The sequence below is a fragment of the Thalassophryne amazonica genome, chromosome 15 (genome assembly GCF_902500255.1).
Source record: "Thalassophryne amazonica chromosome 15, fThaAma1.1, whole genome shotgun sequence".
Taxonomy (NCBI): domain Eukaryota; kingdom Metazoa; phylum Chordata; class Actinopteri; order Batrachoidiformes; family Batrachoididae; genus Thalassophryne; species Thalassophryne amazonica.
The window spans coordinates 37,432,428-37,458,820 of NC_047117.1; the positions used below are offsets into that span (position 1 = coordinate 37,432,428).

Consider the following 26,393-nt stretch of genomic DNA (forward strand, 5'->3'; position numbering starts at 1 on the left):
AAGTGAAATCTGACGGAAAATGGCTGATGTCCAGGTCTTGTGATAACCAAGAAAGAGCACACGACGGTCCATATCCACAGAGCCATCAGCTTAGAAATGATCCAGTGGTTTGTGCCGCATCGTCGCAGCTCGCAGCGCGGCGCACCGACCGTCCTTTAAAGGGCCTTAAACCTGTAGTTAAAGTCCTTATTCTCTGTGAAGCCCGTAAAATTTTCACTGAAGCCAGATAAATTTTTCGAATGGTTTACAGGTGCCAGTCTCTAACAGCTTCTGAAAAAATTCTGATGGAAAAAAAGTTCTTTTCATTCCGCCATTTCCAGACAATGAAAATCCGACGAGGGGGGCGGGACCACTCCTTCCACAAGGCGTGCTCACAGGCGAATGACGTCACCGACAGGCGTGGAAAAACTCACGCATGCGCACGAGGGTTCAAGCATGTCTGACGTAAAAACATATGAATGAAATCCATATAGTTTTTGAAAAAAATAAAAAGGTACGATACTTTACGGACAGACCTCGTATATTGCAGTTTTCTTTTTTGCATGGGGTGGGGTTTTTTTGTCATGGTAGACACCCACTTCCTATATGAAATAGCTCCCAAATTGCACAATGCACAATCTCTGAAGTGGATGTAAGCATATTTGAAAAAAATATATATTTTCTACAATTACCACCCTCCTGCTACCTTGTAGGGTAAGGATAATTCTGAGAAAGCACAGAACTACATGAGAGGACCTGGTCAATGACCTGAAGAGAGCTGGACCACAGTCTCATAGATTACGTTCGAACCACACTACGACGTCATGGTTTAAAATCCTGCAGAGCAGCAAGGTCCCCCTGCTCATGCCAGCACATGTCCAGGCCCATTTGAAGTTCACCAGTAACCATCTGGATGATCCAGAGGAGGCATGGGAGAAGGTCTTGTTGTCAGATGAGACCAAAATCAAAGCTTTTTGGTATTACTCCATTTGGCGTGTTTGGAGGATGAGAACAACCCCAAGAGCACCATCCCAACCGTGAAGCATGGGGGTGGAAACATCATTTTTGGTGGTGTATTTCTGTAAAGGGGACAAGGACGACTGCACTGTATTGAAGGGAGGATGGATGGATTTGTGTATTGCAAGATTTTGGGAAACAACCTCTTCCCTCACTAAGAGCATTGAAGATGGGTCATGGCTGGGTCTTCTAGCATGACAATGACCCGAAACACACAGCCAGGGCAACTAAGTAGTGGCTCAGTAACAAGCATTTCAAGGTCCTGCAGTGGCTTAGCCAGTCTCCAGACCTGAACTCAATAGGAAATCTTTGGAGGGAGCTGAACTCCAAAGCTGAAAAGATTTGGAGAAGAATCTGCATGAAGGAGTGGACCAAAATCCCTGCCTGAAGTGTGTGCAAAACTACATCGTGAAAAACTACAGGAAACGTTTGACCTCTGTAATTGCAAACAAGGCTACTGTACCAAATATTAACATTGATTTTCACAGGTGTTCAAATTGACCAAAATGCCTGCTGCAGTGTGTGCAAACTTGTTCAAGAACTACAAGAAACGTCTGATCTCTGTAACTGCAAACAAAGCTTTCTGTGCCAAATAAGTTCTGTTTTTTCGACTGTATCAAATACTTGTTTCATGCAATAAAATGCAAATTAATTATTTAAAAATCACACAATGTGATTTTTTTAAGATTCTGTCTCACAGTTGAAGTGTACCTACAATAGAAAATACAGACCTCTTCTTTTTGTAGGTGGGAAATGTGCCAAAATCCACAGTGGATCAAATACTTATTTGTCTCACTGTATGTGTAGCACCTGTACATGTTCTTTAGGGTTGGGAAAAACAATGAAACATGATATTGAAGGGGTTTTTTTTTTAAGAAAATTGATTTTTGAAATCCAGAATTGATATACAGTAAAACTTGCCTTACCCATCATTGTATAAACCAGATATTTGCACTCACCCGAACAAAGGCAAAAGTCCCAATATTTTTGTATGGTTTTCCATGTAATAAACACTGACACACATCAGACAAAACGTCCCACCCCATTGTAATGTATTCTAGTAAAAACCACTTTCATGTACCGTACAGAGCAGTCTGGATATGCCCGCTAACAGAGATACGAAAATGAAGTTCAGCACTCTCCACTCGCCGATTCAAGGAAAGTGGGTAATTTCTATGATTAAAATACATGGAAACCGCTTTAGATCAGAGCCCTCTGCGTGGCTGCGAATCCGTGCACCTGCTAAAACAGATACCGCAAAGGGCTGTGATTTGTCACTTTTACCTTTTCACTCCTTCCTCTCCCATCATATTTTAAAAATTTTTGCAGTGTGCAAGCTGAATACATTTTGATCATGGATCAAATACATTTGGCAGATAGTCCTCAAATATGACCAACTTTATAACATGAAGTCAGAAAAAGTCGCTCAAAGACCCACAACCCATGGAGGAATTGTACGTACCATATCGTTGATTTGGAGGTTGATGATTGTTTTATATGTCTGATGGATTTTGGCCATTTTGTACATATAACAGATTTCAATTATAACAGAAAAATTGACTGGTCCACCTGAATCCATTATGTGCAAGTTTTAATGTAATTCAGATTCAGTTGCTTGTAGACAAGAATGAAAAATATGATGCCCTCATCAGAGGGCATCATATACGAGGTCTGTTAGAAAAGAATCGACCTTTTTATTTTTTGCAAAAACTATATGGATTTGAATCATGTGTGCTTGCAATCAGCCAGCTTGAACCTTCGTGCGCATGCGTGAGTTTTTTCACGCCTGTCGATTGCGTCATTCGCCTGTGAGCACGCCTTGTGGGAGGAGTGGTCCAGCCTCCTCTGCGGATTTTCATTGTCAGGAAATTGGCTGAGCGACTGCCGCTTTACTGCATCAAAATTTTTTCAGAAACTGTGAGAGACAGCTAGGTGGAAACGATTTGGAAAATTCAGATGGCTTTCGGTGAAGATCTTATGGGGATGCACACAGATTAAGGTGCATTACAACTGGATTAAAGACGGCCCACAGCGGCGGAGGGCGCGGCGGAGGGTGCGCCGTGCTCCGAGCTGCGATCAACAGGCTGAAATGACCAGATCATTTCCAAACTGAACGCTGTGTTGATCCGGGACATCATCTGACTACCACAGAAATGGCAGAAGAGTTGGACATCAGCACTTTTTTCGGCAAGACGTGCGGAGGAATTTGCGTGAAAAAACTCATGCATGCGCACGAAGGTTCAAGCTTGGCTCATGCAAGCACACATGATTCAAATCTATATAGTTTTTGCAAAAAATAAAAAGGTCGGATTCTTTTCTAACAGAACTCGTATTTGTCATAGGCCTAATGTGAGCATTTACGTGACATCACCTCTGGTTCAACAAACACGAGAAGAAGAAAATAAAAAGCTTTTTAACCTACCATCCCTGGTTCTCAAGACCAGGCACCTAAGTGGCTCTACTCTACTCTTTTCTACTCTCCTATTTTACTCTTCCTTTTTAGATATTTAGATATACCTTTTGTATACTGGCATAGTTCCACCTTAGAATTGGAATATAATATATAAGATATACCTTACTGAATTTTCATGGTCAGTGAAGGATCGTGCTGGGAATTTCCCCAGGAAATCAACTTCATCACTGAGGAATATGTACTTTAAGGAGTTTCAGAACAGGTCTGGACAATACATACAGAAAGTAGTCGGATCTGGATCTTGCTGATTGTGTGTGTGATTAATTCTCAGTATTTGTGATGAAGTGGGCTACAAGTGGCAAATAACACATTGAATGAAGGATGCATGTTGTTTTGGATTTATACTCACCAGTGTGAATGCAACCTGAATTTCTGTTTGTTTTTTTTTCCAAGCAGATGGCACTGTTAGGTTGATGGGGGGGTACAGGGGGAAGCTATGAGGGACGTCTAGAGGTCTCGTACCATGGTCAGTGGGGGGCAGTGTGTGATGACGGCTGGACAGACTCAAACACCAAGTGGTATGCCGACAACTTGGGTACAGGTAATGTGTAGTAGGTGTGCTCTTCAGACCTGGACACTCACAACTTATGTGTGTCACTAAAAATGTTTTGTCTATGCTGCCTGTCTCACCCTGCAGGTTTGATGAGACCCTGCTTCCTGAAGGATTAGACATCACTCCAGTACAAGGTTTGGAGTAGGTTCGGGTCCCATCGTTTTGGATGACGTGAGTTGCACAGGGAAGGAGCGAGCATATTGCTGTGCAAGAGGAAGGAGTGGCTTCGGCATGACTGCACACATCATGAAGACGTCAACATTGCTTGCAGTCCTGAACGCAGTGGAAGAGACTCTTCCTCATCAGTAAGACAGCATTTATCTTTAAGATGAGCTTCAAAAGCTAACAGGAGTGCAGACAATCCGCCTGGGTGAGGACACTGTGCAGCCTTGTTTCTCTATTTGTAATTCATTCTTACTCTGCTTGCAGACTGTGCACCAGGGTATTGTGATTGGCTCATATGTGTGTCAGAATATTTACAAAAATAACAGGAAGAGGTGAGCATTTTCACCTAACTTTGTCTGAATATTTATGGGTGAGTGTCTCAAGTTAACGAACAAAGTAAAAGGTGTAGTCTGAAGAATGTCTTTCTAATGCTGTTACAACATAAAGGTTAGCCCTGGATGTGTGCAGTGGAGCATTTTTTTTCATGCTTCCCTGATGTGAACTTTTTGGTTGAGCAATCGTGACTCCAGACCAACACAACCAAGGTTTCTTGAGCCATTGAAGAGGTACTGATATCGAGAGGGGACTGAACATCCACCCTCATTTTCTTGATAAGTTTCTGGAGGCATAGTTGTATTAATCATGGAGCACTCACTCCTTGGAAGGCTGTTGGTCACACTATATTTTAGGGAACAGAGCATCTTTTTGATGACTTACAAAGCTTCAATGTAATATTTGACAACAATTATTCATTCACTCATTTTCAATACCCCCTTACTCAAATCAAGGGTTACAGGGGGGTGGAGCCTATCTCAGCAGTCATAGGGTGTGAGGCAGGGTACACCCTGGACATGACCCTAGTCTGTCACAGGGCCACATAGAGACAGACAAACACATTCACACACCTACAGTTAATTTAAAGTTTCCAGTTTACCTAAAATGCATTTCTTTGGAGTTGGTAGGAAGCTGGAGCACCTGCAGGGAACCCATGCATACAAGGACTACACAGAAAGGAACAGGTGGGAAGCGATCCCACAACCTTCTTGCTGTGAGGCAACAGTGCTGTCACTAAGCCACCGTGCTGCCGAACAATACTTAATAAGAAAGCAAATAAATTTGTACCACTCAGAAAATGCTTGTTCACCTTGTGAGACACCAATTTGGTGTACTACCTCATATGAGGTAGTACTTACCTCTGTACAAATGTTAATCCTAACAACAGCCTTTCTCAAGGAGTGGTCTGCCGACCACTGGCGGTCTGCGAGCAACCCTTGTGGTCCTTGAGTACATTCTTAAAATGTCACATTTTCAATTAATATCATATTCAAACTTAAAAAGTGTTTCTCAAACTGTTTAAAATGGCCCCACTGTCTAATGCTGCATTCACACCAGGCGCGACGTGAGCGACAGCAGCGACAGGTTGCCATGTAATCCCTATGGAACAACGCGTTTTGGCGCCAAATCACGCAGCACAACGCGATGGACGCAAATGAAGTGACGCGAGTGAAGCGATTTTGAGCGATTGTCGCGTTTGTGGCGCAATATTGCGTCGCATCACGTCGCGTTGCCCTCCTCCCAAATTGAAAAATCTGAACTTTTTCATCTCGACGCGCTGCGATGACCAATCAGGGACTGAATATGCAGTGACGTGGAGATGTCTGGAGTTTGACTGAAGATGTGAACATGTCGTGTATCTGGTAGCAGCCTGTGAGCAGGACTTATGTCTCTTTTGTCCTTTATTTCACAATTAAGACAGACTTTTTGGAGCAGCAGCCCCACAGCAGGGGGAGTGGAGTTTCTTTTTCTTTCTACTTTACGTGCGCACGCGAGCGAATTGTCCATGGAGATTATTTTACTTATTAACTACACAGATGTATAATAAAACAAATGGTGACTGGTTTCTAAACACAATTATGACAGAGTTTTTGGGGAAAGAGCGAGGAGCAGCCCCACAGGAGGGGCAGCGGAGTTTCTTTTTTTAATTGTTTACATGTGCGTGCGTGAACGGGACAGGAGGTCCTCAAACTGGGTCCTGCAGAGGCGGAAGGACCGCTGAAAGCAGCCGTCATCCGGACGCAGCTCCTGCAGCAAATAGGCTAATGATACTCCCTGAATTGGGAACGTCTCATGACGTTTGTCAGCTTTCCACAACAACTCGCTCCATGTAATCAAGGTCCATCATGTTAACTTGACTGACAACTGGAGCCGGCGAACGGAATGGAAGCTCCTCCTATTTGATGACCCACCGGGGCGAATTGTTGCAGCAAAAGCAGAGTGACACACCGGGCGATGGTGGCGCGTCCGTTGCCACGCGACCCCCGCCAATTTGTAGCGTCTGATCGCTCCCAGTGTGAACGCGGCATAATAGATATGAGCACATATGTCACTGAGTGAACAAAGCTATTTGTAAAGCTGTCAATATTAGGTTGTAATTTGTAATGTGTCATTGGAGTGGTAAATGTTGTTGGATATTTGATGAATTGGGTGGTCCGTGAGATTTTTTTAATTGGCTAAAGTGTGGTTCACACGGCAGGATCTTAAAATTATCTTTAGGTTTCCAAAAACTGAGAGACCACACACGTGAAGATAAAAAATCATGGATCTAACAGGTTTGGTCGTACAGTGTGTGGTGTTCAGCCACACGGTAAGGACAACAACACCACACACAAACACATTTCACACACGAACATTCACAGCTCAGACAGGAACTCTCGCAAAATCTCTCAAGATTAAACGTGACTTCAGAGTAAACAAACAGAGATACTTTGTGGTCTATTTAAAACAGGGAAAAACGATACAAAAAGAAAAAGAAAAAGTGTTCTTTAAAGGATTGGAGACAGCGCGACCACCAGACTTTCTGGTAAGTCAGAACAGCTGTTTTGATTTTATTTTCCACTCCGTGCGTCCGTCACCTCGCTTTCTTATTGGCTGCACGTCACATTCATCAGGCTGCATGCACGTTTGTGGTCGGACGACACAACACACGCTGCGATATCGGGCCAAAAACATGTTGAATATCCCTGATTTGCGATCGGAGCGCTCCTGACGCCCTTCTGAGCAGATCAGAGTGCTCTTAACACACCACACACGGGAGGAATATCTGATAAGCTTATCTTTAGCGTCATCACAATTGTCGGGCGTCCTTATGATTGTCGGAAGGGGAAGATCGGGTCCGATATCGGCCTAATTATCCTGCCGTGTGAACCCGGCCTAAGTTGTTCTTGGTCTCAAAAAGCTTGAGAAACACTGGTTTATAGGGATATGAATGTGTAAGTCTGGCGACATCACTGTGGTGACTTAACCTGAACTGCAGCAGGTTATGTTCAGAGTTTCATGTTAACCTTCTGGGGTCCAGCGTATAATTGGCTGTTTTTGACTGCTTTTGGTTTTATCTTCATGTACACCCCAATTCCAATGAAGTCGGGACGTTGTGTAAATGTAAATAAAAACAGAATACAATGAATTTACAAATCCTCTTCAACCTATATTCAACTGAATACACCACAGAGACAAGCTATTTAATATTCAAACTGATAAACTTTATTGTTTTTGTGCAAATATTTGCTCATTTTGAAATGGATGCCTGCAACACGTTTCAAAAAAGCCGGGACAGTGGTATGTTTACCACTGTGTTACATCACCTTTCCTTCTAACAACACTCAGTAAACACTGTCTTTGTGGTGTATTCAACTGAATATAGGTTGAAGAGGATTTGCAGATCATTGTATTCTGTTTTTATTTACATTTCACACAACATCCCAACTTCATTGGAATTGGGGTTGTAACTTAGAATGCAAATATAAATTGTAAATTTGAAAAACATATTTACAAATGTAGCAAACAACAAAGTTATATTCATCTATTTACATTAAAATGCAGGGAATGCTTCAGGTGTGTTTTTTTTTTTTTGTACATCTGTTTACAAAACAATCAGATGTCACAATAAGATGCCACACAAATTATTTGTGCCACTCAAAAAACAATTCCTGTCCAACACAAGACAGGGGGGCACATCACCGGCCTGACACTTTTAGGGTGTCATTTCTCCTGTTGTCCACCTGGAGGTAGCATTGGCACCTCAGTCTGCCTTTAGTGGCTTTTTGGCCAGCATGTGTGTCAGTGAGCACAGGAATATGATTCTCTCATGCTCTTGGCAGCAACACCAATGACATGCATATCAGAAGACCAAAAATTTGCACAGATCTTCCATTTCAATTCTGTCAATTCCCGCTCTCTCCACATTTCATTCTGGCTGTGCATTTCCCTGCTCTATGCTGTGCACAGTCTTCTCCTCAGCCATGAAATATGTGGGTTGTGACTAGGGATGTCCCGATCAGAGTTTTTGGCCCCGATCCGATTCCGAGTCATCTGATTTTGAGTATCTGCCGATACCGAGTCCTGATCCGATACTTTAAAAAACTGAATGAACAATGAACAAATATATACAGTAGTGTTCAGAATAATAGTAGTGCTATGTGACTAAAAAGATATTAAGTATATTTCTTATTGTTACATAGGAAACAAGGTACCAGTAGATTCTCACAAATCCAACAAGACCAACCATTCATGATATGCACACTCTTAAGGCTATGAAATTGGGCTATTAGTAAAAAAAAAAAAAAGTAGAAAGGGGGTGTTCACATAACAGTAGTGTGGCATTCAGTCAGTGAGTTTGTCAATTTTGTGGAACCAAAACAGGTGTGAATCAGGTGTCCCCTATTTAAGGATGATGCCAGCACCTGTTGAACATGCCTTTTCTCTTTCAAGCCTGAGGAAAATGAGACGTTCAAGACATTGTTCAGAAGAACAGCGTTAGTTTGAATAAAAAGTTGATTGGAGAGGGGAAAACGTATACGCAGGTGCCAAAAATTATAGGCTGTTCATCTACAATGACCTCCAATGCCTTTTAAAATGGACAAAAAAAAAAAAAACAGAGATGCGTGGAAGAAACGGAAAACAACCATCAAAATGGATAGAGGAATAACCAGAATGGCAAAGGCTCACCCATTGATTAGCTCCAGGATGATCAAAGACAGTCTAGAGTTACCTGTAAGTGCTGTGACAGTTAGAAGACGCCTGTGTGAAGCTAATTTATTTGCAAGAATCCCCCTCAAAGTCCCTCTGTTAAATAAAAGACATGTGCAAAAGAGGTTACAATTTGCCAAAGAACACATCAACTGGCCTAAAGAGAAATGGAGGAATATTTTGTGGACTGATGAGAGTAAAAGGGCCACAGACAGTTCGTGAAACGACCCCCAAACTCTGAATTCAAGCCACAGTTCACAGTGACGACAGTGAAGCATGGTGGTGCAAGCATCATGATATGGGCATGTTTCTCCTACTATGGTGCTGGGCCTATATATCACATACCAAGTATCATGGATCAGTTTGGATATGTCAAAATACTTGAAGAGGTCATGTTGCCTTATGCTGAAGAGGACATGCCCTTGAAATTGGTGTTTCAACAAGACAATGACCCCAAGCACACTAGTAACTGAGCAAAATCTTGGTTCCAAACCAATAAAATTAATGCCCTCGCAGATGTGAAGAAATCATGAAAAACTGTGGTTATACAACTAAATACTAGTTTAGTGATTCACAGGATTGTTAAAAAAGCAGTTTGTACATAATAGTTTTGAGTTTGTAGCGTCAACAGCAGATGCTACTATTATTGTGAACACCCCCTTTTCTACTTTTTTTTTACTAATAGCCCAATTTCATAGCCTTAAGAGTGTGCATATCATGAATGCTTGGTCTTGTTGGATTTTGTGAAGAATCTACTGAATCTACTGGTACCTTGTTTCCATAGTAACAAATAAGAAATATACTCAAAACCTGGATTAATCTTTTTAGTCACAAAGCACTACTATTATTCTGAGCACTATTGTATAATATATATATATATAATATATATATATATATATATATATATATATATATATATATATATATATATATATATATATATATAGGGATGGGTATTGATAAGGTTTTATCGATATCGATGCCATTATCGATTCTGCTCATCGATCCGATTCCTTATCGATTCCCTATCGATACCTCCGTGAATTTTGTACTGAAAGTAAGCTTTACAGGTTTTCTATGTATTTCCTTGAGTCTAAAGTAAATAAATATGAATTAGTCACTGATGTCCTTGATCTCTGGACATAAATGAAAATAAACAAAACTGTGTTTCGCTTTGAAGTTATTAATTCAGACTGAAGTCTATCATTCTATCTTGACTTGTCAGAGAGCCGCGCAATGTTTGGAGCTGTGTGAACAGAAACGGAGGATGATTCTCGTTTTCTTTCTCGCAACAAGACAGGAGTCCCAGTTAGTAACTTTAATCAGCACAAAAGTGAATCGCAACTCATATTCAGGGGTGGAAAGTAGTGAAAAACAAAAAAGTTGAAACCCAAAATTACCCCCAACACCACTTGCATGAAAATGTTTCAATTCTAGAAGCTCTGAAATGCAATCTGGGACTATTCCCAGACAATAAACTGGAGTGAGTGCTAAATCCATTAGGTGAGGAAAAAAAATACAACTTTCCTTATTCAGATTCATCTCAGTAGTATTCTGCTCTTACTAGGATGCAGCAGTTTTCTAGTTTGACAGATAGTTCTGGGAGGAAATCACTAAAGAAATTAACAAACTAAAATATTGGTTGACTGAAACAAACTGTCATTAAACTTAAATAAGACAGGGATGAAATGGAGGTGTGAGAGTCAGTAGGTGTTCACAGGAAACATTTATTTCTGTATGTATTTATTTATTTATGTTAGTTGCTATTATATATTTTCTCTTGTGTTTCTGTTCAGGTTCTTTTTGTCTCTTTCTCTAAAATTGTATATAATAATCATTAGATATTAATATATAAGCAAAAATAAATTTAAGGAATATTACAATTTGAAAACAATGCACCCGAACGTGATGACGGCTGCAATTGCTAAATGCTAACTTTTAACATTGAGAATGCCATAGACATGCTAACGCGTGTCGCATCGCTCCCGTTTTTTAAGTTATAAAATACATCTATCAACTGTTTCAGAAGACCCTAACAGGTCGGTTTTAACATAGAAAAGGTAAATAATACTCACAGACGTACGCTCTTTAGGGTTTTAGCGGGGGAAAATTAAGCGAAAGAAAGAAATAACGAAGCAATCGACCGAAGCATTGCTTCAATCTGCGAACCACGCTTTCAATTGGTTCAAGGTTCAAAGCAAAGCCGCGCTGCAGAAAGTTGATTAAGGACCCGCTGCAGGGTCTGTAATCAGTGTAGAGAAATGATCATTTTCCTGACAAACACCCGCCAAAACAATGGCCACCTGAAGGACCGATAACAGAATCGTTAAGCACAAAGCTTATTGATGTCGGTGGATCGAATCATTTCTTAACGATACCCGAAGGAATCCGGTTCTCGATACCCATCCCTATATATATATATATATATATAATTTCATTTTACTCACCTATTTTATTATTTATCACTTAAACAGTGCACTTCTCCTTGAGGTAGCTTGAACAATCAAGTAATAATCTACCAGACTTAAAAAATGTACAAATTTCCATGTTATTTTATTTGTCTAAAAATAAATGTCCAAGGTTCCGTATGTTAAAACAAGAAATTATCTCATCTGAAATAACAGGTGGTTTTAATTTATAGATGAAAGTTTTCTAAAGAACCATTTACTGATTTAGCTATTTTAATTACATCTAAACTTTTTTAAACAGTAATTAGAAATTTTGAGGTAACAAACAACAACAACAAAAAACATTTCCAAGGATTTTTCTTCAGGACACGTGGTTTTCTGCACTGATCTGTGGTTCAAATCCCCGCCTGACTGGAAAAATCACTAAGGGCCCTTGGGCAAAGGTCTTTAATCCCCTATTGCTCCCGGTGTGTAGTGAATGCCTTGTATGGCTGCACCCTGACATCGGGGTGAATGTGAGGCATAATTGTAAAGTGCTTTGAGCATCTGATACAGATGGAAAGTGCTGTATAATGCAGTGCATTTACCATTTGTACAGATCAGTGGTTTCTGCCACTAGTCTTCCGTGTTTTGGCCCGACACGTTGTTCCTATTGGACAGCGCGAAGCTACGTCACAGCTCAGAGCGTCGAAAGTTCAAAAGTCAACTTGAAAAGTAAAAGGAAAAAAAAAACAACTTGCATTTGCGCCCTGACAGTCCCTCAGTGTACCCCTGTGATGCTTTATCAGTGTTCAACAAGTTCAGAGCAGCGCAGTGAACGTGAATGAAGACAGAAGCTCTTTAAGATGCACTCCTAAATGTGATGAGTGCGCACGGCGCTCATGCGCACACCATCTCTCACTCCGTTTTGCAGACAAACAAACGCAGGACAATTTGTTCTTTCTTTTGTTAATCAGATGACAGATCGTCGTCCTGATGATTTGGTCAGCACTGGGTCCTGCTGCGCAGGAAGGATGACTGAGCAAGAGTTTCGGTGGGAAAGTGTCCATCATGCTCTTGTCATTCCATCGAGGCGTCAAGCTGAGCACGTAAACACACAAACAGCAGGTTCTGTGAATGAAACTTTGCACACATAACTCCCCCCATTTCTGTCCGTGTTACAATTCCATCTCTTCTTCCCAAATTCACTGCGCAACTCTTGTTCTCTTTTCTCCTCTGGAATCGGTTTCAGCCGTACGCATGTGCAGAGAATGTCCAGTTGAACTTATGTTTTTTCTTTTGTTCAGTTAAAAAAAGAAAAAAAGATTGGGTTGAACTTTGACCGCGTTCAGCCTGCCGACAAGCGGCAATGCGCGCTCCCATCAGAAGCGTTGCGTCAAAAGCTGAGCTAAAGCGATGCTTCTGACGCCTCTAAAAAGCAACACGTCTCACGCCTCTGACACTTCCGACGCCTGTTGAAAGGCCCATTAATCTGCAATAACGAGTTTGAAATAGCACTGATCAAATAATGAGAATAAAATCTATATTGGATTCCGATCGGGATACAACGTCCGATTTCGATCAAGTCTGAAACCACGTGATTGGGCCCGATTTCCGATCACGTGATCGGATTGGGTACATCCCTAGTTGTGACCCACGTATTTGGGTCACAATAAAATACAGATATGTGACATGGGTGACTCAGGACCCGAAGAGGACAAAGGAGACCACAGGTGGGTGATGGGAAGACTTACCCTTGCACACACTGTACGGACAACACAAAAGCCTTGCAGTTCAGCTGCCACCAAAAATGTCTCTTAGCAATATCCAGAGTACAGCGAATGCCAGGGCAACAGGTGAGTTTGGAGGAGTTACAGAATTGCATTACATGAGAGATGGCCAGGGGTGGAACAAATTGTCGACCAGGTGGGTCCCCACTTGGGGTCCGGGTGTTGCCTCTGTGTCTCGCGGATGAGTTGTTCAGTGTCCCATGTGAGGGCTCTCAATCATGACACAGGAGAGGTTGTTGTGTTTCGTGAGTTCCTAAGTGTCTGAGGTGAATTGTTGTGACAGTGCCTCTGGCTTTGTATTTTTGGATCCATGTCTGTAAGTGATTGAACAAATCAATCTTCCAAAAAACAAGGCCCACCTGGCTTGACGAGCATGAGTCTCTTTGCATGAATGTAGGTAAGATTCTTGTGATCAGTCCAGACAATGAATGATACTGTGGACCCCTTCAGCCAGTGTCTCCACTTCTACAGAGCCTCTTTGATGGCTAGCAGTTCCCGTTTACCTACATCATTGTTTACTTCAGCTGGGGACAGATGGTGACAGTAAAATGCACAGGGATGGAATTTATTATCAGACCATCTCTGGGAAAGTACAGCCCTGATCCCGCTATCATAGACATCGACCTCCGCTGGCTGGGGTCCAGCTGAGTGAGAATAAGTGCAGATGTAACAAGGTAAGGTGTTGAAGATGGATGAAGACCTGGTTAGCTGTGGGTGTCCAGCTGAACAGTTTCTTGGGTGAGATGAGGTTGGTAAGTGGCAAAGCAACCTGACTGTAATTCCGAATTAATGTGCGGTAAATGTTAGTGAAACCTAAGAACTACTGGAGTTGTTTGAGTGTAGTGGGGAGCTGGCCATTCACTAACTGCTTGGATCTTATCGGGGTCTGGTTTTACGGGGCTGGCACCCACCAGGAAGATGACTATAGAATGATTCCAGAGGACAGAGACTCCTGAACGTACTGCTCCATCGATTCATGTTCCTGGCGATTTAGATAGAACAACCTGCTTGAAGGCATGGTTGCCCCGGGAAGGAAATCGATGGAGCAGTCCATAGGGACAATGAGCTGGTAAGAGAGGCCCTATCCTTACTAAAAAATCTGGCTAGGTCAGGGGTGGGCAATCATGTGCATGAAGGGCCAAGACACTACAGGTTTTCCTTTCTACCAATCACCTCAGCAGATGTTTATGTTCAGCGGAGAAGCTCATCAGCAAACCCACCTGCTGAGGTGACTGGCTGCAAGGAAAACCTGCACTATCTTGGCCCTCATTGCCCACCCCTGGGCTAGGTTCATGATAAACAGTTGGAACCAAAGACAAATCGGGAGGAGTCTAATCTGAAGTCGGAATCGTGGAATGTATAACAGGGAGAGAGAGTGATGCTGGTCAGGCCCTCTGGTCTCTCTCCTCTGCACTACTCCCACAACCAGGTCAGGTCAGGTGACTCAGTGGCTGTAGTCATCCCAAGCCACAGTCATCTCATATTTGTCTGCCAGGCTGTTAATAACATGCTTGCAGCCATGTGATGTCCTAGTCCGCCTCTTCTGCTAAATACGGAACTCAACGGAATATACGGCGACGTACGGGAGCCGTGCTGGATACTGAACAATCTTCAGAGCCATGTACCACCACAGGGGATGACGAAGACTTTGCAGAATTCATAACATAAGGCATCTTAAAAGTCAAGGATTGAGGATCGCCTTTCCTCAGACCAATGATCCACATTAGTGCCTCCCTTGGAGCCGACTTGTGAGGTTACCTACTTTTTTCTGTGCTAAATTTTGACGGTCTCTGCGAAAAACACATAGATCATTTAAACAAAACTAAAGAACATATGTTGAATTTACCATGTAGTTGTACACGAATTGTGGGGAGTCTGAATGAGCTCGGTGCAATTTCCGTGTAGTGCTGTGATCTGTGCACAGAGATGTGATACCTCACCTGATAATTGTGAATTGCTGTCATGGAGTTCCTAGATTTGCTGCTCGTGTTGCCTGAATAAGCTGTCCTTAGAGGAGAGTGCACAATGAAACTGGTCAGCCCTTGCTGAGTCCATGTTTACGGGCCAGATCGTTCTGTTGTAGATTCACTGGGAACTGAAGAGGACTCAATGATGCAATAAGGCAGTGGTAAAAGCAATGAGTTTATTTTACTGGTTGTTGATTAGTAATGATTGCAAGGTGGTGAAGACCAAGAGACGAAGACACTGGAGAATGGGTTGCAGGTGAGGTCGACCAGGTGGGCCAGAGGAGCTGGTGGCGGCTGTGAACACTCCGAATGTGGAAAGATCTGGCGGCATCTTCTTGTTCAGCTGAGACTTAAATAGGATGCAGGATTTGAATGTGTTATCCAGTTGGAATCCCAACTTTAGAGGGCATTCCTGGGAGGTGTAAACAGGGACATTCGAAATGGAACACACCAATCAGTAAAAACCTGAAACTAAACAGAATTACTGCACCTTTGTTGGTTTACTAAAAACCAGTAAAAAATATCAATACAAACCAGAATTATTTGTCTTATATTCTTTCATCTGTTTTACTTTTATTTCATTGTTTGGTTAATTTTTGTTTCAATTCAGCTTTGTGATACTATGATCTGTGAATGTGCATTCCTGTGCCTATGTGAGTCTATCTCAGTATTGTTCTCTTGTAAATGGCAGAACAATGTGTGCACTGGATTTTAGGACCAAGCTTTTTAGACCAGAACACCCATGGGTGTACAAGTGATTACTATTATACTTGGTACTTATATGATGTGGGCTTTGGACGTGCATCCACCCTTTTCAGGTTTCAAATCCCGCAAAACCTCGGAGAGTTCACCGTGCTGTGAGATCTCAGTAACATTGAGAACTGCATTGAGACGCTCTGATCACGCTGCACTTGAACCGCTGCACACGGACAACACCATAACATCGCAACATAAAACTACTTTTATATTGTGCCTAAAACTCTCATGAATATATTCTCTGGGTTTAGAGACGTTGTTATTGTGTTTATTTTATGTAAACATGCGAGAATCACAGGCTGTCTCTCCCGTTGTTTCAGTGGGAGCTGCTGTGAGCTACACTGCTTTCCTGATCATGTCTTTCTGAGGGAAAGTGAAGTTTGCTCTTTAATGTCTTTATTATTGTTCTTTACAACACTGTTTGTCCTCTTTGTTCCAGACTAATATATATAAGATGTCTGAATTCAGTTTCCGTTTATTAAATTCCACGCAGATTAATGTAGCAGACACGGATTATTTGTTATAATTGTTTTAGCAAGTTTTCAGGGTATCATGCAGCAGTCTCTTATTAACGTGATGAAAAGCATAAAAAATTAATTTTTGTAGTATAATATTTATTTACAATGTCATCATGTGGATTCTCTATGTTGTTTTGACTGCAGGGACTCTCTGGCACGCAGGGATTATGGGCTACATGAAAACCTGGATGACTAATTACACTTGTGTTGTCCCTGGTGGAAGATATCTGCAGCTCATAATCAGAAGATGTTAGTGCAGTTTGAGCCTGTATTTCTTCACTGATTCTGAAATTTCACTCAACTCAAGTTAAGTTGAGCCTGTGTTTGTGAGTCTGTTACAGACTGCTAGAGGATGAGGTACATCACAGTAACTTGAGACCGGCAACGTTGTTAGTAGACTATCATGTCTTTACAACTGCAGTGCTAGAAAGTTTTCATGATTTCATATGTGTCCCTCTCCATTCCTCACTCTTCCTTAGCTATGTTGTACATCATGCATACCAGTGAGGTCACTTCTTCACAATAGTGGCTATGAACCAAAACCTCCTTTGGCATGTGGATAACAGATATACTGTAGGGACGGTTTCGACGCTGACTGACACCAGGAAAGGATCGAATGGCAGTAGGATTAATCAAGCGCATGTCTGTAACCTCAAGACGCCAATAATGATGATGCTGCTGGACAGAACAGAGAAGTGGGTCAAATTTCACCTCACAGTGTATATATGATTTAACTTCCGTGTTGTCTCTGTTTCATGATGAATGCAATATTAGAGTACATAGTCTCGTGACAGTAATGTGACAGAAGTAGCACCCCATTTTAATGAGTTGAAGAGTATGATTGCTTTGGGCAGAGAGAGAGAGAGAGAGCACAGAGTACTGACAGAAATAGATTCCACTTATCGGCTTTAGTTTGCTTATGTTGTTTGGCAGAAACCTGCAGGACGCATTCACCCCACACCCTGAAGCATTATGGCAGCACGGTGGCTTAGTGTTTAGCCCTGTGGCCTCACAGCAAGAAGGTCATGGATTCGATTCCCACCTGTGGCCTTTCTGTGTGGAGTTTACATGTTCTCCCCGTGTTGCGTGGGTTTCCTTCGGGTGCTCCGGTTTCCTCCCACATCTAAAACATGCAGGTTAGGTGAATTGGAAACTTCATAATTGTCCAGGTCTCCCTTGCAAAAGAGGTCTCGATCTCGGGACTAACCTGGTTAAATAAAGAGTAAAAAAAAAATGAAACAGTGTGAATGTGTGTATCTGCTCACATTTGTGCACACGACTCTTTGTGTCCTTCCCCCTCAGCATATCACAAGCAAATTGGTTTATGTTGCTTTTGGAAAAGAAGAAAACACAGATAAACCAAGCAGTGTTTTAATCTCTCTCTCTCTCTCGCTCACACACACACACACACACACACACACACACACACACACACACACACACACACACACACACACACACACACACACACACACACAACACACAAATGGTAAATGGACTGCATTTATATAGCGCTTTTCCATCTGCATCAGACACTCAAAGTGCTTTACAAATAATGCCTCATATTCACCCCGATGTGAAGCTGTTTGAGTTTCAAAGAAAACTGATGTAAATAAGTGTTTCTTCAATACCCATGAGCAATGAAAAAGTAAGCATTCCCACAGTTAATCCCCTACCTGCTGTTAATCTCATCCTCCTACAATTCAGATGGGCACACACGCTTTTTTTGGTCACTTTATACAGTACACTACACCTGTTAGGACTGTCGAAAAGTGCTGGAAGTGTTCATCTTGAGAATGACGAGAGAGAAGTGTTGATTGTGACACATGGACAACCACACTGACCTCTTGTATTGATTGGACTGATGTACAGTTATGCCCAGTGCCTAAATTCTTTAATAGCAACTTTGCTTGTGCTCATTTGTGCGCCTCTGAAGAGAGTGCTGCTGAATGGCTTTATGACTGTCATAGAGAGACTCAGATGAGGAGTATCTCTTGATTGTGAGGAAACATCAGATACAACATTTTAAATGTGGCACATTTCTCTGTGCGTGATTCAGCATGCAAGTGCCTCAGTGTTGAGGACCTCAGGAGCTGGAAAAGTCCAAGGGGAGGTACCACATTTCACCTGGCTGTGGTAGAGAATCTGTTTTTGAGAAGTGGGGATGGAACAGTTGTCTGCCTAGGTGGTTGCTGTCCAAGACCAGGTGTGGTACTGTGGTGTGGAGGATGCCGCCACATGCTCCGAGACAGGAACTAATTTGTGCACCTATAGGTGTCCCTGTGTTAGGATCAAGTGTGGTAAGGCATGGTGTTGGTGCACTGTTGTCATGAGGCAGCAGAAAGCAATTCCATAGACAAAAGCTCCATGGACCATAAACTGGTCTTCCTGCTATTTATACGCACTGTATTCAAATGCACCTTACATGGCGAGTTCACAACAAGCACACCCTCTGCATCTCAGCACCCTGAAACTAAAAACAACAATTATGGAAATTAATGAAAAGACTAATGAGAAATACAATCATTTGAAGTTACTGCTTCGCTGCTTTGCGACAAGGAGCGTTGGTGGCTTGTTGGGAGTCTGCTGTCTAAATGGCAGTGTGCCAGTTGCCAGTACAACCAATAAAGGAAGTGACAGATGACACTGTGATTGGTTTATTATAAAAAAATGCCCACAATTTATTGACAAACACAATCCCTTTGTGTCTTCTACTCTACTTTGCTCACACGCCTTGAAAAAAGCAAAGTGAGTTGGACATATGCCAAGTGCAAGTTTGTGCTTTGGACTGTGCATCATAAATCATTAGAATAGGATGCGGTGTTCACATACATCATCAGATAATGAGGCAAACAGGAAAAAATGCCAAACATACTCATAAGTACTGTGATAAAATGTTCCATTTATCCCACCCTTCATTGCACATTATTGTAAACAACATATGGACACACTTTCCCAAATGTTCTCCAACTGGTGTTCACGTGACCACTGTTTGATGGGACCTGATTCCTTACGAAAAAAGCAAAATATATATTGTAAACATTGTAAAAATGTTTAAAACTTTTTCCCCTCCCCAATGGGACGTATGTCTCCACAATATGGAGTTAACACACTTTGTATTAATTAAGGCTAAAACAAGTGAATTAACTCACCAATACATTAGTACCTTGCACAGTGCATGAAGGTGCATGTAGTTAGTGCACCTGCCAAACAGAATATCCCATGTTCAAGGCTGGTCATTTCCCATTCTCATTGTGCACTATACAGCTTGAGTTGTGTTCGAAAAAACAAATCAACACATGGATCCCAAACTCGACCTCCTGTGGTGACCCTACATAATATGGAAATCCAATGAGATCACACTGATTTTTTTGAGAATTAGTCTGGCAACCACAGCTGTTAACTGTAATTTCATGGTGGGCCAGTACCGTAAACATTTTAGAGTAATAAGATGTATGCCACAGTAGGCACTCTATAGAGTAGTAAGTAACAATATAATAAAACAATAATAATATATAACGTCTAATAATATAAACAATATAATAAAATAACAGTATAAAGCTGGTAACTAGCTGCCAGCAGTTCACTGTACACAAATAGGAAACATTTTCCAGTGAGTTTGTCATTGGCCTTCCAGATAAGATAATTATAGTGGGCGATTTTAACATCCACACAGATGCTGAGAATGACAGCCTCAACACTGCATTTATCTATTGTTAGACTCGACTGGCTTTGCTCAAATGAGTCCACCCACCACTTTAATCATACCTTAGATCTTGTTCTGACTTATGGTATGAAATTGAAGACTAACAGTATTTCCCTGAAAACTCCCTTCTGTCTGATCATTTCTTAATAACATTTACATTTACTCTGATGGACTACCCAGCAGTGGGGAATAAGTTTCATTATAGTAGAAGTCTTTCAGAAAGCGCTGTAACTAGGTTTAAGGATATGATTCCTTCTTTATGTTCTCCAATGCCATATACCAACACAGGGCAGAGTAGCTACCTAAACTCTGTGAGTGAGATAGATTATCTCGTCAATAGTTTATATCCTCTTTGAGGACAACTTTGGATGCTGTAGCTCCTCTGAAAAAGAGGAGCCTTAAATCAGAAGTGCCTGACTCCGTGGTATAACTCACAAACTCGCAGCTTAAAGCAGATAACCCGTAAGTTGGAGAGGAAATGGCATCTCACTAATTTAGAAGATCTTCACTTAGCCTGGAAAAAGAGTCTGTTGCTCTATAAAAAAGCCTTCCGTAAAGCTAGGACATCTTACTACTCATCACTAATTGAAGAAAATAAGAACAACCCCAGGTTTCTTTTCAGCACTGTAGCCAGGCTGACAAAGAGTCAGAGCTCTGTTGAGTATTCCTTTAACTTTACTAGTAATGACTTCATGACTTTCTTTGCTAATAAAATTTTAACTATTAGAGAAAAAATTACTCATAACCATCCCAAAGACATATCGTTCTCTTTGGCTGCTTTCAGTGATGCCGGTATTTGGTTAGACTCTTTCTCTCCGATTGTTCTGTCTGACTTATTTTCATTAGTTACTTCCTCCAAACCATCAACATGTCTATTAGACCCCATTCCTACCAGGCTGCTCAAGGAAGCCCTACCATTAATTAATGCTTCGGTCTTAAATGTGATCAATCTATCTTTATTAGTTGGCTATGTACCACAGGCTTTTAAGGTGGCAGTAATTAAACCATTACTTAAAAAGCCATCACTTGACCCAGCTATCTTAGCTAATTATAGGCCAATCTCCAACCTTCCTTTTCTCTCAAAAATTCTTGAAAGGGTAGTTGTAAAACAGCTAACTGATCTGCAGAGGAATGGTCTATTTGAAGAGTTTCAGTCAGGGTTTAGAATTCATCATAGTACAGAAACAGCATTAGTGAAGGTTACAAACAATCTTCTTATGGCCTCAGACAGTGGACTTATCTCTGTGCTTGTTCTGTTAGACCTCAGTGCTGCTTTTGATACTGTTGACCATAAATTTTTATTACAGAGATTAGAGCATGCTATAGGTATTAAAGGCACTGCGCTGCAGTGGTTTGAATCATATTTATCTAATAGATTACAATTTGTTCATGTAAATGGGGAATCTTCTTCACAGACTAAGGTTAATTATGGAGTTCCACAAGGTTCTGTGCTAGGATCAATTTTATTCACTTATACATGCTTCCCTTAGGCAGTGTTATTAGACAGCATTGTTCTAGGGTTTTTAAGAGTAGAATGGGAGGCAGAGCCTTCAGCTTTCAGGCTCCTCTCCTCTGGAACCAGCTCCCAATTTGGATCAGGGAGACAGACACCCTCTCTACTTTTAAGATTAGGCTTAAAACTTTCCTTTTTGCTAAAGCTTATAGTTAGGGCTGGATCAGGTGACCCTGAACCATCCCTTAGTTATGCTGCTATAGACTTAGACTTAGACTTAGCTGGGGGGATCCCATGATGCACTGTGTGTTTCTTTCTCTTTTTGCTCTGTATGCACCACTCTGCATTTAATCATTAGTGATTGATCTCTGATCCCCTCCACAGCATGTCTTTTTCCTGATTCTCTCCCTCAGCCCCAACCAGTCCCAGCAGAAGACTGTCCCTCCCTGAGCCTGGTTCTGCTGGAGGTTTCTTCCTGTTAAAAGGGAGTTTTTCTTTCCCACTGTCGCCAAGTGCTTGCTCACAGGGGGTCGTTTTGACCGTTGGGGTTTTTCAATTTTTAATTATTGTATGGCTTTGCCTTACAATATAAAGTGCCTTGGGGCAACTGTTTGTTGTGATTTGGCGCTATATAAATAAAATTGATTTGATTTGAAATTGATTTGATACCAGGGAGGTGAGATGGCGCCACAGTGGTAAGTCCCTGTGTGATGTTTGTGGAGGCTCTCAGTTATCCAGGTCATGGTATTTAGGTAGGTTGAGTCAGGTAAAGAGGACTTGTTTAGTTCCTTGAAAACATTTTGATCTTCATCCAGAAAAGCTTTATTTGACCTGATTCAACCTTCTTGAAATCCCTGCTTATTCACATGGAGCTCTTGGATGACTGCAGAAATGTTCAGTTAAACTTTTGAACCATAACTGAAAACACATCAAATATAGCAGCGTAGTTTAGATGTTGGGAATCTACAGTCTTACTGATAGGACTGTGGACTCCCAAAGGTACTGAGAACTACATGAAATAGCCCAAGCTCCCAGAATCACATGATGAATACATCTTGATGCTGAGTACAAAGTTGAATGACATATAAAACCTTTTATGCAACTACACACAGGTAATTCCACAGGCTCAGGCTCTCAGTGGCAGATGTGTGTGTCTCTCTTTAATGTTTTGGCTCTTCCAGCTGCAGTAAAGTTTTGTCTGTTTATCTCGTCAGGCAAAGGGCCAGAAGGGGGATATAGAATTGCACTCTGTCTGTCCAGCCATGCATTCTCGTGTGCCTCTGTGCGTGTGTCCATGCTGATTGTACTTTGCTTATTGCCTTTCCAGACAAGGCTTGTCAAATGCCCTGCTGCATTTACCATTGGGTTATTCTCGGTGCATGAGTGTACCTTGTTTTCATTGTGTTTTTAATCTCCTTACTCTGCTCTGTCCACTGTAACTCATGTTTTGAAGAAATCCTGTTCTATGCAAATTCTTATAGTTTTCCCACAGACTGCATATACAGTTGTGCTCAAAGGTTTACATACCCTGGCAGAATTTTTCTTTTTGGCCATTTTAAGAGAATATGAATGACAACACAAAAACTTTTTTTTCACTCATGGTTAGTGGTTGATGGTAAAGCTGCCACTGAATATGTTTCAGACTTTATTACTATATCAGAGAGCCTCGTCCACAACTACCACAAAAGGCTCCAAGCTGTCATTGATGTTAAAGGGGGCAATACACAGTATTAAGAACTTTTGATCAGGGTCATTGGGTAGTTCTCTTGTCATTTTGACTTAAAAAGAGGAAACACGGTTGTTTGACAATACATGGCTTCACCCACCACTACCATGGTGAAAAAAAGTTAATGTATTGTCATTCATATTCTCTTAAAAATGGCCAAAAAAGCAAAAATTCTGCCAGGGTATGTAAACGTTTGAACTGTACGTTTGAAACGTCACAACTGTATACTGGACAAAACCTGTGTGATGTCACCCATAGGTTTTTTATATTGGAACAGCCGATATGAAGCTCGTGTCTGGGTGTCACCATGTCATCAGCAGTTGTCAGTGCTGATTCACGATGAACTGTGAATCAGCAGTGTGTAAAGTGTTGCAGTGTGGGTGGCTCATTGTGTGCTGAAAGAAGCCTCAGACTCCTCTCTTCAAGCCCAACCACTTAAGCTAACAGACTAACCTTGATTTGGTTGTTTATTAAGTTATATTTTTGGGGACTGAGTGGTGCCTCTCCTAATGATTTGCTTTGGTATTGACATTAGAAGTTATGAGCTGCTTATTTTCTCAGTAATCGTGCATTAAATGGACTTAATGGATGAAGCTATCAACAACTACTAAAAGTGCTAACGCCATCACCATACATCATTAATTATTCCAGGTGTTTATAATAAAATACTCCAAAGAAAACAGACAGCGTCCACAGCTGCTACCAGTCGCATCAGGTGGACACTGATCTACGGCCATAGTGAGAGGCGGAGACGCTTGACTCAGCCACTGTCACTCAAAGCGACCACGCCCACAAATTTACAGAAACTTATGGCTTACAACGTCTTAAATTAAGAAGTTAGATAAAAATTCACTCCCCGTACAATTGTCATAGAGGAGGAAACTGTCTATAGAGACCAAAACCATTTTTTTTACCAGGCTGTAAACATGTATATTTCTGCCCTAAATTTGGACATTTTAACATGGAGTCCTACGGGAATGTGCTATGTTTTGGAGCCATCCTCAAGTGGCCAGCCAAGGAACTACAACTATTTGTACTGATGCCATAGAAGTTTCCCGCTTGAGCATTTCCATTCTCATTTCACTTAACACTCAATTACCTCTGTAGGTCCAAGTGATATGCAACAACTGAATTCAGCTGTACACAATTAATCTGCTCAATTAAAGAGAGAAAGAAAACACACATCTGGCTGTGAAACAGCAAAGCAAGATATTGTCCAATTACATTTGGTCTGCAACAAAATGAAGGAATGACAAACGAAAACTGTTGCAATTTCAGCACTGTTTACAAGACTCTCATGTTTAGCTTAAAACTAAACATGAGAGTTTGCGCCAATAACCCGTCATCATTCACAGTAAAAAGCATTATGTCTTATCCTTAGTTCTCATATTACAGGGTAACACATGTCATATCTTAGAATCCAATGGATGCCAACCTTTTTTGACCATTACTTGGGAGACAGATTAAGTCAAAATTGGCTTCTGGTTCATGGAGAAGAATACAATACAGCCATTTCCAGCCTGTTTGCAAAATCTACCACCATCTGCATTCCTCTCCTCTCACACTGCCCCTGACACGCTCTCCACCTCTTTCTTCTTCGACTTCTTCTTCGTCCAGCAATCAAATTCCACTGGCACGCTGCTGCAAAACAGCACCAGTGGCAGTCTCAAGCCTTGACGAACCACATCCCATCTCTCTCTCTCTCTCAAGCACCTTTGTGTGTGTGTGTGTGTGTGTATGTGTGTGTGTGTGTGAGAGAGAGAGATTAAAACACTGCTTGGCTTATCTGTGTTTTCTTCTTTTCCAAATGCATCAAAAAACAATTTGCTTGTGGTATGCTGAGAGGGAAGGACACATAAACATTCAGTCGTGCACAAATCGGAATCAGAATCAAATTTATTGTCAAGTAAGTTCTCACATACAAGGAATTTGATCTGATGTCATTGGTACATTAGCAACAATAAAAAGAAAAGGAAAAAAAAATACTTCTGCAATAGACAAATAGGTAAAACTATGTTCACTGTCAAATGAATATAATGTAGTGAAATGGGGCTGTGCAAAGACATGCAGGTGTTCAGTACCTTTCAGTGCAGGGATGATCTGTCTGTACTTTGTGGGAATGGGGGGTCAGGGTAAGTGGGGTCTCTGGCATTATTTATAAGTAAATATAAGTAAGTATAAGTAAGTATAAGTATAAGCTGGTGATGGAAAGAAGCTGTTTTTGTGTCTTGAGGTTTTAGTCCTGATGGACCTCAGCTATCTGCCAGAGGGGAGGGTGACAAAAAGTTTGTGTCCTGGGTGAGAGGTATCAGCCACTATTTTCCTTGCTCGCCTCAGGGCCTTGGAGGTGCACAGGTCCTGTAGGGATGGCAGATTGCAGTTGATCATCTTCTCTGATGATATGCTGCAGTCTGCTCCTGTCAGCAATGGCAGCAGCGTAGCAGATGGTGATGGAGGAGGAGATGAAGGACTCAATGATGGCAGTGCAAAAATTCACCATCATTGTTTTTGGCAGGTTGTACTTCCTCAGCTGCCGCAGAAAGTACACCGTCTGTTGTGCTCTCTTGATGAGAGAGCTGACGTTCAGCTCCCACTTCAGGTCCTGGGTGATGGTGATCCTCAGGTAATGGAAGGACTCCACAGTGGTGACTGGGGAATCACAGAGGGTGATGGGGTTGGCTGGGACTGGGTTCTTCCTGAGGTCAACAACCATCTCCACTGTCTTGAGGACATTGAGTTCCAGATTGCTCTTTTTGCACCACAACTACAGGTGATCGATCTCCCATCTGTAGGCAGACTTGTCCTCATCAGAGATGAGCCCGATGAGGGTTGTATCGTCTGCAAACTTCAGGAGCTTTACAGACTTGTGACAGGAGGT

The 26,393-nt window shown here is 41.7% G+C and overlaps 1 protein-coding gene across 1 annotated transcript in view; it reads left to right on the forward strand.

Moving 5' to 3' along the window:
* Positions 1–26,393, forward strand: part of prss12 (serine protease 12) — a 130,847-nt gene that overhangs the window by 60,989 nt on the left and 43,465 nt on the right.